This window comes from Camponotus vicinus, unplaced genomic scaffold, assembly GCF_025532165.1.
Source record: "Camponotus vicinus isolate PSW18456_S1 unplaced genomic scaffold, iyCamVici1.0 SCAF_4, whole genome shotgun sequence".
NCBI classification, from domain to species: domain Eukaryota; kingdom Metazoa; phylum Arthropoda; class Insecta; order Hymenoptera; family Formicidae; genus Camponotus; species Camponotus vicinus.
Window position 1 is genome coordinate 20,594,075 of NW_028141976.1, and position 15,258 is coordinate 20,609,332.

General features: G+C 33.2%; 1 protein-coding gene across 5 annotated transcripts in view; it reads right to left on the reverse strand.

Annotated features, from left to right (window-relative positions):
- LOC145970080 (growth arrest-specific protein 2) overlaps positions 1–7,654 on the reverse strand; it is a 28,420-nt gene extending 20,766 nt beyond the window's left edge. The window contains exons 1-2 of one of the 5 annotated variants that reach the window (XM_083096528.1): positions 7,439–7,654; positions 4,557–4,887 (exon numbers count right to left, since the gene is read on the reverse strand). The gene's annotated coding sequence lies outside the window, so the exon portion shown is untranslated. Of the gene's footprint in view, positions 1–4,556; positions 4,888–5,430; positions 5,656–7,438 lie in introns of those variants that run through there. The other 4 variants (XM_083096527.1, XM_083096532.1, XM_083096530.1 and 1 more) reach the window with 4 other exon arrangements.
- Positions 7,655–15,258: the final 7,604 nt, after the last annotated feature.

A 15,258-nucleotide genomic window follows, 5' to 3' on the forward strand; every position in this document is an offset into this window, starting at 1 on the left:
ATAAACGAGAGAAGCTTCGATCGATAAGAGAGTCAAATTCATACGCAACCGTACAACCGTAACGTCGGCTTTCACTGCCTTTAATCATAATTACACGCATATATCTGCACACACGTGGCACTTAACGAATGATGAATGTGTCATACGGTTACAGGGAATGGATTTTATATTTTGAAGAAAGATTAATGAAGCACCTTTCTTTTTACACACGTCTCAGACATGTGTCGATCGTAACAGATATTCGTATGTATGAAATAGATTCATCGATTTTCATTTAAAAATATCATCAAAAGCTTCACAGTTAGCATATAATATTTTACTGATTAAATGCCGCTACGTATACGGAACGTTTCATGAAATTGATCGACGATGTTATGATGAATGTTTACTTGATAATTTTTATTCTTAAAAAGTTATAAAAAATAAAGGCAAGTTTTCTATAAGTTTACGGTGAAGATTTTAATTCATTAATGAATTTATAAGAGAAGATACGAGTTGATATGTCAGTTTCCATGTTCTTAAAAATTACAAAAAAAAAATGAAAGCAGGTTTTCTAAAAGTTTACGATGAGCATATCACATTAGATCTTCTTAATTCAGAGTCAAATACTCTTTCACATTAATTAATTTGTAACCAAAGATACGGAAGAATATTTGACTCTAAATTGAGAAGTGTGTTTTAGTGTGATATTCATCGTAAACTTCTAGAGAAAACTTCTAGAGCTTTTTTTGTAATTTTTAAGAATATGGAAACTGGCATATCTGTGTATCTGTATATCTTTTCTTCAATTCGTACCTCTTATCAGAGGATGGTGACCTCTCTATATTTACATGTCTGCAATGCGCCCTTTTATAAGTCCTGAAAATATATTGGAAATCGACAGTTTACGTTGTTTCCAAACGGTTTAGATTAGAGGGGTTCTCTTGACAAGAGCCACACTCTCTTAGTGATCGTCATTGCTTTCCGAGAGGTATAGCAATCGAATAAGTTCGATGTCCGCTGCATTTGAACTTTGGCCCTTCAACATAGAGCAAACATAACTTTCTACACCACGATCGCACATTACTTGGCAACTTACTTATTTGTTTAATTACGACGACACGTCAGAACAAATTAAATGTCATCGAGCCTAGGAAGCGGATGGCGATAAGATATTTTACGCTCCGATTATTGCACTAATAAAGAACAGTTGTTTTGCGCTTTTACGATTGTGCGAACGGGAAGTTACCTCTTACGAGCGCGTATTTCTAGAGGCGGGGCGGACTCTTGGTGATCCCTTTCAACGCGTTTCCGAGAGCGGCAATCCACGTAGATTAAAAGAAACGATTCCCTCGAGGCGCGGTAATGCGCCGTTAGCGATAATAAGATTGAGGTAATAAGTGATCGTTTTGGAGCGTGACCATCGCGCGTAGGAGTGTTTGTACATATGTACGTCGCATGCATGAGTTCCACAGGTAATAAAATCACGCGCGCGCGCGCGCGAGCCGCGTCGAGAGAGGCAAGATAGACGGGCGCGTGCGATGCACCGGAGGTTCTCCGCAAACGAAATTCGACATATGTTCCGCCGTCGGCGCGAAAGTTCGCGGATTAGCATAAGTCGACGCGATAGCGGGAAGTCTTCAATGCCATGCATTTCCGGCGAGAGAAAGCCACGCGAGGGGATGCCGCGCGCGCTCTTGTTTTCGCTTTACTTCTCGCATCAGTCACGTGGAATCATGAATAAGAGAGCGATGATGATCGCGATAGCGCGGAAATCTCGCCGAGTCATTCGATACTTGCCGTGTGTTTATTTCCGTTCGCGATTAAAAAATATTCGACAGCGATAGCGGTAAATTGGTATAAATCAGCTGATGACTAATCGACTGAATCGATAATAATAATAATTTGCTTTGAATAAAAATTTCAGTATCAGGAGATAGATTATTAATATTATTAGGGTATCTTAAGCATCTCTAATACCGAAGCCGGTAAAAAGACTAATACGAAGTACCGCGTAGTTTAGACTAATTCGCTCTACAAGTATGCTTCTAACGTATACGTTTGCGTGATATATAATTACATGTCATAAAAAATACATTTCATATTTTTAATAAAAATAAAGCATATTTTTACAAACTAGGTCACGACGATCTATAGCAATGCGATGCAATTCATTAAATGCACCGTATGCGATTTAATGTTAGTAAAACCGCTGATGCACTTTAATGCTCACATGGTACATCTCTTCCGGGAAATGATTTTAAAATTGTACACGCAAATGAAAATACATCTGGCACGATTCGCTCCTTCGATATTATCGTCGTTGATATCATTACAGGTTTCGCACTTCGTAATATTATTACCAGCTGTTACAGGAGATAATGACCGTACTTAATACGTTTTAACGGGCTCGTGGCAATAAGCGGCTCGTAAATAAAGAAAACGAGGCCTGAGGAAAACTTCCTTCTTCACTTATGAACAATTGAAAATAAAGGATCTTTCCACAAGTTGAACTTTAGACAATCTTGAAAACAAGTGCTTTTTAAACCGTGAGTTTTCTAAATTATCAGACTATAGTAATTATCTAATTCGGCGATAGCGTTGATTATCAAACATTTATCACTGTCGTTTTTAGATATCTAATTTTTCTTCAAGTCGTACATACGTCGCACGCACTTTAAGGGCAAGCTTAATTGCGGCAAAGATGACAAAGAAGAGTCGCATTGTATATATACACACGAAGTATAATAGCAGATATACTCTCGTCTACATCTGGCTAATGAGTTTCGTGGAGGCAGGCTGTTGCCTGACGCCTTAGAAATTCTTTAATGACTTTATATCGCAGTGTATGCACATTGAGACATGTCATTTAAGCTTCGTTTTGCGAAAGAGCCCACCAATTGTCCGTCAAAATGTCAAGAGAAAGAAGGACAACTATATCAAAGAGAATATCAATAAAACCGTATCAATAAAAAAAGACTAATCGTCATGAAATTTTTATCGCAATTGTAAGGACTTTAAAAGGATGCAGAATTTAGAAAACGCGTTCTTCATAATTGGTGATCATAGAAAAATGATAATTTATATATATATATATATATATATATATATATATATATATTTATATTTTATAATAATTTATATTTTTATTTTAATATCTCGATACATTAAAAGTTGCAAAAAATTATTTATTATTATAAATTTTTTAAATTTAACACTTAAGAATTAAAAATATATAAAAAAAATCTTGATTTTAATTAATTTTGATTTTAGAGATAGCCTTTTATAAGAATTTAATTGCCTTGTTACAAGTTCCTTGATAATTAATTGGCAAGATAGTTAACGATGAAAATGAATAAGTTAAGAAAGAGATAAATCACAGTCTATTCAATTTTGATTGAGGAAAAAAATTCGTGATAGAGTCTATAATCGAGAGAAAGTGTACGATGTCTAAGAACTTGGCATGCTTTTTCAACTACGTGTTTCGAATAGTGTCTCATACATGTCACTGAATATTATTTCCACTTTTATTATGAAAGTGATAAACTGGCTGCGAAGAATAATGAACTTTACTATATTCGAAGTAATTAACTCTCTAAAGGAACATGAGGAAGTACCAAACAATACACATACTAGTTACTGAAATACATGGCTTGTCACTTTCTCAAATTGATAAGAATAAACAAATAGTTCCCGACTCTTAAATATACTTCTAAAATAAAAAAAATATGACAAAAATGTGGCGATTATGTAATATACTTCACAAACAATTTAATTTCGCAATATATTTGAAATTATTATACATTATGTTGCAATAAGTTCACACTTGTTATGCTTACAGAGACAGAAATGCGAATGTTTGTAAAAGCGATAATTAAAATTCATTATATCATTTTATTATTCATCAACTTCTGCTACTTATCAATCGTTTTCGCAGAATCGAGAGATACTTAATTCCCCGTAACGTGCAGAGATACAAATATTGATTCGATTACGAAACCAAGATATATATAGAATGATACAACGTACAACGAATTAATATCTTAATTTATGTATCAAGTTATTGATACGTAAATTAAATATAATAGTCACGCATAAATCGCAGAAACATTGTTAGGAATTATTTCCGAATTAACTTCAAGATGACATACTGCCTCTCAATAACATTTAATGGTACACATGTTGAAGTTTACTTGTAATAATATACAAAGTACGCAAGAAATGCTCCAATAATATAAGCAACAATCTAAGATTTTTATTTAAACTTAAATTAGCTCTTTTTCTCGAAAGATTTACATCTTTTTCGATATTCAATAATTTATATTTGTTAATAATTTATATAATTCTACTTTATCGTAGAATGTTAAAAATCCTTCATATTTTTATACACAATTGTTTGTGCGAGAATCTACTCTTGACGCGAATGCCTTTTTAAAAACGTTATCATTATTCTGCTAACAAGTCTCGCTTATCATGTGCATAAGTTCTACGTGTACTGTCTAATGTCAATAAACAGATCGCGCGTCGCAAATAACACTACCGAAATTTCACGTCTGCGAAAATAGCCGGTCGCTTACCTGAGGAACACTCCTGAGGAACATTGCTCATCGGCGTCGTTCGTTCGCGAATTCACTGCTCCGAATTCTTTCTCATTCACTTGATAATCGGGCACCTTGTGCTTCGACCGATCCGTACACGCTGAGCATCCGATCACGACTGCAGCCCTTCAATGCCGGCGCTTCAAGAGAGCGAACTCGCGAACGAGAAAGACGGAGAGGGAGATATCGTCGCCAGAGATCTCTGCCCCTACCTCGTCGCGCTCGGAAAGCAATTCTGACAACCGCTATTGTACGCACAGGACTCGCACGAAAACGCAAGACGGACCAGGCTGGCTAGAGATACTTTATCCTTAAAATAAAAGGATCGCTTGAACCCCTACTGTATTGTATTTTGTACCTGAAATATTGGATTACACTAGCATAGCTCGAATTTTTGGGAGCTGAGTATTGTCCGTAGCTATTTTTTGAGCTATTTTTGAGTTTTAAGACTAATGGTTCGAGAAATCTTGTGTAACAAAAATCTATGTCAAAAGAACTTTTTTTACTTAAAAATTAAAATTAACAAGCTTTCGATATTTTGTTCGATAATTTTAAAAATAATGATTAAGAAAAAAGATTAATTAGAAGATTAATTAAAAACAAAGAATAATAAGTGATCAAGAACAAAAAATATGAGAGAGAATTTAAAGGAGTCCCGATTAGCTAGAAATGTTATAATAAGCTGCGCTATCTTAACTTATTTGATATCGCAGCAACTACGTCTCAAGTATCTTCTCGAAGCGCAGAGTAATATTGATACTCGTAGCACTTTGCTCTACGAGATAATAACAAAAGTATTATAATAACGAAAATTGGAAACCAGAGAAGATGTAAAGTACGTGCGATTACTCACGCTACAGTGAGTCCCTTTCGAAGGGTAGTGACACGCCGGTGGCTAACGACGCGTCGAGTGTATCAATCGGCATCGCGAATCCTCCGGGACTGCCAATTCTCCCTCGTCAGTTTTATTATCTTGCCTCACGCCGTTCCTCGCTGCCTCCCTCGCCGACAGATACCCACGTGCGTGCCGCCACCGACCCGGCAACCGCGAACCGTAAATATACCCGGTGCGCGTCTCGAGCCAAGCGCATCGGAGCACTGCGTGCGCGCACAGAGCGCAGACGCATTCGATGCGTGCATTCCGCTTTCTCCCCCGGATTCCCCTCGGGTTCCCCCGTCGCGCAAACGGCGACCCCCACCGCGCCCATTCATCCCCGTGCATTCACGACGAAAAGCGACGACGCCCCGACCCGCGAGGAGAGAAATTCCTCCCGACGCGCGTACCCCCTTGATCAATACTCGACTTCCTCCGCGTCGACCATGAATATCCTCACGGTCCTCCTCTCTGGACCGCGCGCAAGTTTCGTAATAGGATAGGATGTATATACGTCGAGACAAAAGAACCGCCGAGACGTCGGTGTAAAAGGCGATTTGTATGTGTGCAACGCGTCGAGAGATAAATAATTCGACGCCACGGTCCATGTAACTACAGAACGTTGCGCGAAAAAGTGCCAAGCTGTGTCATTCTATTTTTAAATCGATCGATTGTATGAAATTATGAAGGAAAAGTCGACTGTGAAACATATTTTCATATTTTTTACTTATTTTAAAGAAACAGGATGAAAATACTCACATTATGTGTTATATTAAAAAAGAAAGAATTCCATATATTATTATAAAGATAATTTTGTGTTTATAACAAATATTAAAAATTTGAAAGGTAAATATCAATATTTTATCTCATTTTTATGTAGAAAGCGATTTTTTTCCCGATTAAAAAAATCTTTGGATAAGATTAGGGTTTCGTATCGAAGACCCTTTTCTATTACGAAGGACATGTTGTTGGCAGGAGAAAAATGTGCAGAAAGCATTGATTTCACGAGTGACGGCGACCTCAATTAAATGCTAGTAATAAAATATTACAAGCAATTATTGATTACTGATTTCCCAAAAAATACAATTAATGGTAGGGATTTTTATTAGAAACATTAATTAATTGAACGAATTTATATTGTAAAATAATATAAAGTACAATACTATTATATATGTCTATAATTGCGATTTATAATTATATATATATATATATAATTATAAATTATATATAAAATATTCATCAGATTTTTTTCCTAAAAATGGCAATGCAATATAGACTTTGTACGCAAATAAAACGATTTCAGACGCGATTGCCATAGGCAAAACTTTTCTCACGACTGATCAGATAATAATTTGAAATCGATAGTCATCGCTAATGCCCGTTGATTGCATGCTGGTTTTATGATTGGCTACCCGTTTATCGGTCCCTTTTCCTACCAATATCAGATACAGCTGTAAAACGTGCCCACGATGCCGCGCCCACACATGTTCGTTTATGAGTATTTAATAAGCTACGCAGGAACGTCAGCAGTTTAAAGATCACGTAGGTGAAGGGTCTAAGATTTAAATATCTTAAACATATAGCTTCATATGTCTTTCGCATGTATGTCAATAGCAATGAATCCTTGCTATGCGCATAATTATGTGAATATTATAAGAAATTGCACTTATGATTGTGCAAAAGATGTTAGACCTTTCTGACTTAAATACATTCGTAGAATCAACCGTTAGTTAATTGACATGAAAATAATCATAAAGTAGTCAATATAAAATTTGCTAGAAAAAGACTATGCACTATTGACTTTATGAAATATTGGATGTATGATTTTTAATAGATATGTTCCTAAATATATTTCTTATGTTAAACTTTATATATTAATTTTTTACGTAAAAATTGAATTCTATTAAATTAAATATTGGTTCAATTCGATTATAAAAAATTAATATTTAATGTAATATTATATAATTTATATAAACATAAAATATACCTCGAATGTAGGTTAGATGACGAGGACGAGTTTGACGTGAAAGATTTCTTTTCGCTTCCTTATAACTGCTTTAGAACAGCCCGTCAAATGCCGTGTAATATTGAACTTCCATGCGATCACACATCTTTTCCTTCCGCAAATACATGCAGCATAATCACTCGGAACTCGGAAGCCGATTGCTAAGTATTAGCTGTTGTTCCATGAATGTTTTCTATTTGAGAGATTTCTAGTTTTCGATTGTTTCCTGAACGGTTGTCACGACGCTGCTCATAAAACAGGAAGTGGATCAGTTAGTCACAATGCATACATGTATTATTTTCCCTGGTCTGTATGTATCTTTATAAGCATACGCCACGTATGCATGCATCGTTATGCATTTTAATACATATCAGACTAGAGAAGTGCCAGACAAAGTTGCATTCGCAGCAATGACCAAAATAGAATCGAAATATGAAAGTAGATGTAATTGTATCTATAAAAATGGGCTGTACCATAAAAAAGCGGATATACGAAAAATGTGCTCGATGTAAGGAATGTAAGGTTACTACATTTTACAGAAAGATAGAGACGCCTTCTTCCGCTAACAAAGCGTTTTCTCTATAATCATAAATAATAACATGTATATGTATATCATGAAATTGCATGGACTCTGGATACAAAATAGCGGAATGATAAAATGTGCATACGCGGAAAATCATAATATCGTGGCATCACAATGTCAAACAACGGTATAATTGGAACACACTCCACAAAAGAAAGAAGTCTCTCTCTCTCAATAATCGAAATATTTTTAGATATCTTATTCTGCAATGTGTGACACACACACTCTCTCTTTTTCTCTCAATATTATACTCTTTTAAATTTATATAAAAAATATAATAATTTTTACCTCGCATGTTTTCTCAATAATACTATGTGTATACTATTCATTATCTTGAATAAGAGTATTCTTTTATCCTAAATAATGGTTCTACATTGGAAAAGCATTCAAGTTTACGGATAAAAACTAAAAAATGAACCGGTACCAGGAGTCACCAGTTGGCGTGCCTAAAGATTCGGTCCTAAGCTCTGCCATGCTCTGATTATTACAGCGTTTATCGATTGTACCATGCTTCTATTTTTGATATCTTGTCCCCAGAAACTCGATAAGTTGACAGAATTATATTAATCTATACACACACACACATACACACACACAGAACTCATTTGCGTATGTCAAACTGTTTCTACAATGGCGCAATATGCTCACGAATAATCAAACATTTGTAAAGTAAGACGATTAAAATTATTGAAATTCAATACAACGATTTTGCAAAATTTGTAAATGTTACAATATTTGTAAAATATTTTTATTTGTTATATGGTGCACGGATTTCACATGTTATATCGTGCATGTAAAGAATTTTATTTGTTATAAATAAGAAAGCATAAATATTTCAAGATAAATTGATTCTTTCTTTTCTTCTTCATAAGAATGTATTATTTTATTTTACATGTGTTGTCTCTGATTTAATTAATTGACTATTGAAGCATATATAACTGTTAAGTCTAGTAATTAAGTCTAATTTTATTTTTCTTACATTTGTTACATTTTATTATTTTTTATATTACATCTGGAGTATAATGTTATGTAATTAAAATGTCAAAATACAATTTATTAATATTTATTAATATTTATTAATATTTAAACATTATCTTATTTCTATTTCTCATAATAAGTTTATTAATCATAATAAGTTACTACAAGCTTTTTTATTTCTAGAATAAAATTGACATGAGTGGAATTAGTCAAAATGTAAAATGCAAAAATGTACTATTAATTATTTATAGTATTGTTTACAAGCAATTAAAAAATATTACATTATTTCTTATTAATATCAACAAATGTGATTAATTAAATTAATGTGATCATTTAAATTATTTTATCGAAATAATCTACAACTAATCATCATAATAAATAATTTCCTTCTCTCTACATTTATTTAATTAATTATTTCAACACGCATTATTATATATTACATATATATTATATATTATATTAATAATAATTTGCCAGAATAAATATATATTAATACTTATTCAAACACATTGTGCAATTAAAACATATCGGAAAATAAATGCAAGGACGCGTTATAATACGGGATGTTATCGTTAAAAGTTACAGAATAGGAGTACTGGTCGCATTTTTTTGCGATAATAGAAATCAAAATAATTGTTTCCTGATATTTTATGTGAGTAAATAAATATTCCAGAATAATAATAAAGAGATATATTTTATATATTTTATATCATCGCATTATACAGGATGTCCCAGAGCACTATGTACAAACACTTGTAAGGAGGTAGAGCACAGTAAATTGAACAAAAAGGTCCCATATCGTTTTACAATTTCCAATTATAATAGAAATATGAAATATTAAAATCGAACGAATTAGAAAAGCGCTCAGCCGTTCGAGCTATTACACGGTCCAATATTTGTCACGGTGTCAGGCATTTTGTCGGCGCGCGGCGAGGGGAGGGGCAGCGTGGTGCGCCGCTGTCAACGGTGACATCTCTTTGTTAGTTTTTCTCAAAGAAGACTATAAATTATGTATGGAAGGACTGTGAATACAGTATATGTCTCTCAATCAAATAAAGCTCATTTATGTTTATCCACCTCCGCATCATTTATGTGACGATTTCATCAGTATTTGGTACTACCGACAAAGCTATTTGGTGCATGTCCCCACGTGAAAAATGCCGATGCTGAAAAACAGGCCCAATATTGATTTAATATCGGCAGCCAAGCGTTGGCAGACAATGCTGTCCCGTTGTTGGTTAATTCTCGGGTTTATAATGTCCCATAAAAAAAAAATAATAATAAAAAATCATGGCATAGTGTTACACTCCTGTACTTGACTTTCATTGTCCAATATTGGTAACTACCGGCAGCCGGTACTGGCACGACTGGCAGCGATATTGACTCAGTATTGGGCCGTTTATAATTTTCTACGTGGGTCTGTGCTATTAGCACGGATACACACCAAATAGTGATTTTATCAACAGCCGCAAAATATCTTTGGCTAAATAATTCCAGCTCTCAAAAGTAGATGAGATGAAGTCGTTGTATGGGCAGAGAGAAGACTGAGAGATGTCATGGCCCGCTTTTAGATGATCCCTGGAAGCGATACTCCCTCTGTGGACATAAAAACGTGAACATGAACTACAAAGCCAATGTCCACGAATGTTCTCTCTCTTAACATATATGTCTCTCTGATAATATAAATAATATAAATAAAAATAATTTATAAAAATAATAAATATAAATAATTTAATAATAATTAATAATAATTTATTATATAAAAATATTAGTATGTTCTCTCTTTCCACGCTATTATTTATTTATTTATATATGTGTGTTCTTTTTCTTCTCAACATCATTTATTTATTATTTATTTATTTATTTATTTATTTATTTAGCTAGCTCTAAGTCAGTCTTCTAAAATGCAAAACTAAATATTATAGAATTTGACTTTGAAAATAAAATAATCAAATAAATTCAAATAATTAGCATAACGAAAGGTTCCGTGATAAGTTATTTAATAAATAATCAATTTTAATTAATTAATGAAAATACTTCTATAATTTAATATTCCGCGTTAGCGTATATTTTATAATATATAAAATATTTCGGCAACGAATTATCGATAACACGGTGTTCGACTTTGGCAATACAAAAAATAAACAGTAGCGCGCTATGTTAAAGCTTTAATATTAGAATTAACTATATTTCGACCAATGTTTTAATTTTCTCAATCCTTGTTATTAAACAATATACAATTTAATCGAAAATCGATTAAATGATAGAAATCCAAAATATTAAATAATTACTTCGATCGTTGCGATTTTTACGGACAATAATTATTATTATAATATTTAGAGTCACAAATATATTTCATCCGTGTTACTTTATCGTTCTACTTGACAATCTAAATGTAATTTGGATTGTGAGAGAACATGAAGTAAATCAATCGAATTATAGATGCAAATAATTAGCATAATGAAAGGATAAATTGTTTAATAAATAATCAATTTTAATCAATAAATTAAAATACTTTATTAATTTAATATTCCGCGTTAATGTACATTTTATAATATATAAAATATTTTGGCAACGAATTATTGATAACACGGTGTTCGACTTTGGCAATATAAAATATAAACAGTAGCGCGCTACATTACGGCTTTGTCATCATTCGCACGGTGACTCTCGAGTAATAAAGTAGTGATGAGAAACGCTTTGTATATTGTAATTTTTGTACTAAACACGATTACGATTAGTATCGAAACATAATTTGCTTTAAATATTAATATAAATTAATTAATTAAAAATTAATTCACGACATGAAACTGTATCGCAACTATAAATCTTTATCGAATCGCGATCATTCATTACCGTGATTAAAAATTGAAACAAAATATACATAAAAGGGGATAAGAGACTTAATTATGTTATGAACTTTCGATCATTGATGCTTATTATATTTCATTAACAATATTAGAATTAATTATATTTCGACCAATACTTTAAATTTTAACAATCCTTGTTAACTAAACAATGTACAATTTAATCGAGAATCGATTAAATTATAGGAATCCAAAATGTTAAATAATTGCTTCGATCGTTGCGATCTTTACGGACAATAATTATTATTTCAATACCTAGAGTCACAAATATACTTAATCCGTGTTACTTTATCGTTCTACTTGAAAATCTAAAAATAATTTGGATTATGAGAAAATACAAAGTATATATATATATAAAACAATCGAATTATAGATGCAAATAAATAGCATAACGAAAGGCTCCATGATAAATTGTTAAAAAATAATCAATTTAAATCAATAAATTAAAATACTTCTATAATTTAATATTCCGCGCGCGAATATTTTATATTACAGAAAATATTTCGGCAACGAGAGAATTATCAATAACACCGTGTTCGACCTTGATAAACAGTATCGCGCTATTGTTAATACGTTACACGGCTTTATTATCATTCGCACAGTAACTTTGAGCAATAAAGTAGTGACGTTTCATATATTATCAAATTCTTTCTTTCCATAGTCGACCCTGGCGATATAAACAGTACCGCGGTAATGTTCTTGACTTACGATCATTCGCTCAGTGGCTCTTGAGCAGTGAAGTAGTGATATGAGACGTTTCATATATTATCAAATTCTTTCTCTAAACACAATTGCAAGTGCAACGAGGAACTTTTCGTGAATAAGTGTAAGTGCAACGAGGATTAAAGTGCCACGAGAAAAGAGCGAAGGAAGCAAAAGAAAAAAGGAGGTTTTGGAAGTGGATGGATCAATAAGATATGATGTAAGTCATTAATATAAATTATTTATCACATTCATTATTTATTATATTGTTGCGTCCCCGCGTCCCGTCCCGCTGAATGTATTCGTCACCCGTTGAATTCTTTCGAAGAAGATTGTTTTCGCGCGCGTTGTCAAGATATTTGGTCTGTTCTTTTTAGCTGCACTGCTACACTAGTGCAATAAGTTAGAAAGAGACAAACATACTTTCTTTCACTCTAACTAATTACACTAGCGCAACAGTGTAGCTAAAAAGAACAGGCTCATTGTTATAAACAACGACTGTCAGAGAGTCTAAGCCCAGCTGTCAAGTTGTGCGGACGCGCGTCTATTTGTGATCCGTTTTACGATTATTCTGAATTCTTGTATATTACTCGAGATTTATTAAAATTCTTGTGCACCTTAAATCGCGTTATTATTTACGAGTGCACGAGCGTCAGCGTATGTTATGTATTTTGCCGAATGTGTCGCGCGCATTCGATATATATCGCGTTCGATATATACCGCGTTCCGCAGACGCAACAATATATAAATTATTTATCAATAATATATATATTCAAAATATACATATTTCTCGTTTCGTTTTATTTCTTTGATTGTGATTCAATAGTGATTTTAAATTGTGTAACTTATATAATACATATACTTATAAAAAATATTCCATTTTATTTTAAAATAATTAAAACATTTATAAAATGTTTATTAATTAATATTTTCACATACTTCTTATATTTTGCAAAATATTTCATATTAATATATTTATTTAAATACTTCATATATTAAAAAATAGAAATTTTTTATTTATCATATTTTTAAAAGTTTATATCTAAGAAATATAAATTATTTTGTAATTACGCAGTTTATAATATTAAAATATATCTATTTAAAAGTAAAAATGTAAAAATTAATTGCGCGCAATAATTAGGTTTAAAATCAATTATTTTGAACATTGCTTTGTATAATAGATGTTCTCTTATCCTTTATATTTTTATTTATCGTTTATATTTGCGAATTTAAATTTATGTACTATATTACAAAATAAATTTCAAATTATATATTATATTATATATAAAATTATATATGTATAATATAACCCTCCCATGGGGTACACCTTGTCGCGGTGGGAGGGCTTAGTACTTGGATGGTGCCTTGAGGTTTATCTTAAATTTTTCTATTTATGATAAATCTTAAGGTGCCTGAATGGGAAGCTAAGTACCCTTTCGCGTCGTCGATGCCGTCAACGTGCCGCGGACGGCAAGCGCTTCGTTACCGCGTTTTCGCGTTGTAGTATTCTCGCGTCGTCGTGTTTTCGCGGAACTTTTGGACTTTTCATATAAAATCCCAATTTCATTTATTGTCACGAGTCTCTACTTCCGATGCCAATTAACTGGGATGTTCGAGTTTGCACACGTTGTTCTGCAACGTACACTCGCACTTCGTGCTTCGTCAAGTGATTCGACCCGAATTGATTAGAACTCGATCGATTGCTCGGAATGGTCGTCAATGGGTCCCTTCTCTTTGCTCGTCTACAGCCACACGCACTGTGTTAACCCTGTCGAGGAGTCGAGTGGATTCCCCTAGGCACGATTTTCGCTCGGTAAAAGGGGTTGCCTCCCCATTTTCTAAATTGCTGAATGTTAGCATTTAAAAAATGTGGGTATCCTCTTCTTTTGCCGTCTACTAGCCTGGTGTAGCATATAGCAACCGCGAGAGGCATAATATGTCCGGGCGGAGCACCTGAAATCGTGCTTAGCGGGTCCAGGTTCGATACGAGATAGGATAATTATGCGCGAAAAAGAGCTGGTGAACTTCATTTTCCTCTATTTCCGTCAATCGTTTCGTCTTCTTTCCGGTTTGGACTTAATCCTTGCTCGTTGTATCGTTGCGTTCCCGACCTATTGACTCGAAGCTGATTCTCGTAAGTGAAATGGGATTTTCGCTCGTACCGAAACCGGGAGTGCCGTCTAAAGTATGTACATATTAAGTATATACACATCGCGTGATCAAATATAAAATTTTTAATCGCTCTTATACAAGATTTCCGTTTTAACAAAAGAATTTTATCGCTGTCCCTCTGCAATTGAATATTTTGAATATTATGGATTTATTTATTCGTCGCGTTTTATCACGAATTTAAAAGCGCGATTTATCTTATAAAAATTCGGAAGTAATTCGGTCGGTAAATTGTATATTCGCAAACATTACAGACCTCAAATGATTGTCGAGATATTTTCGATTTTCTATATTTACGTGATAATAATTATATCGCGCTCGTGTCTGTTGAGAGCTTCGATTATTATGTTATAAAAGATATACATATCTCAATCAGATATTCCGAATATTATCGATTTATTTAGTCGTCGCGTTTTCTCGGGAATTTTAAATCGCGATTTATCTTAATATTATCTTATAATTTAATCGTTGATTTATACGTCGAAACTTTGTCTGTCTTTTCA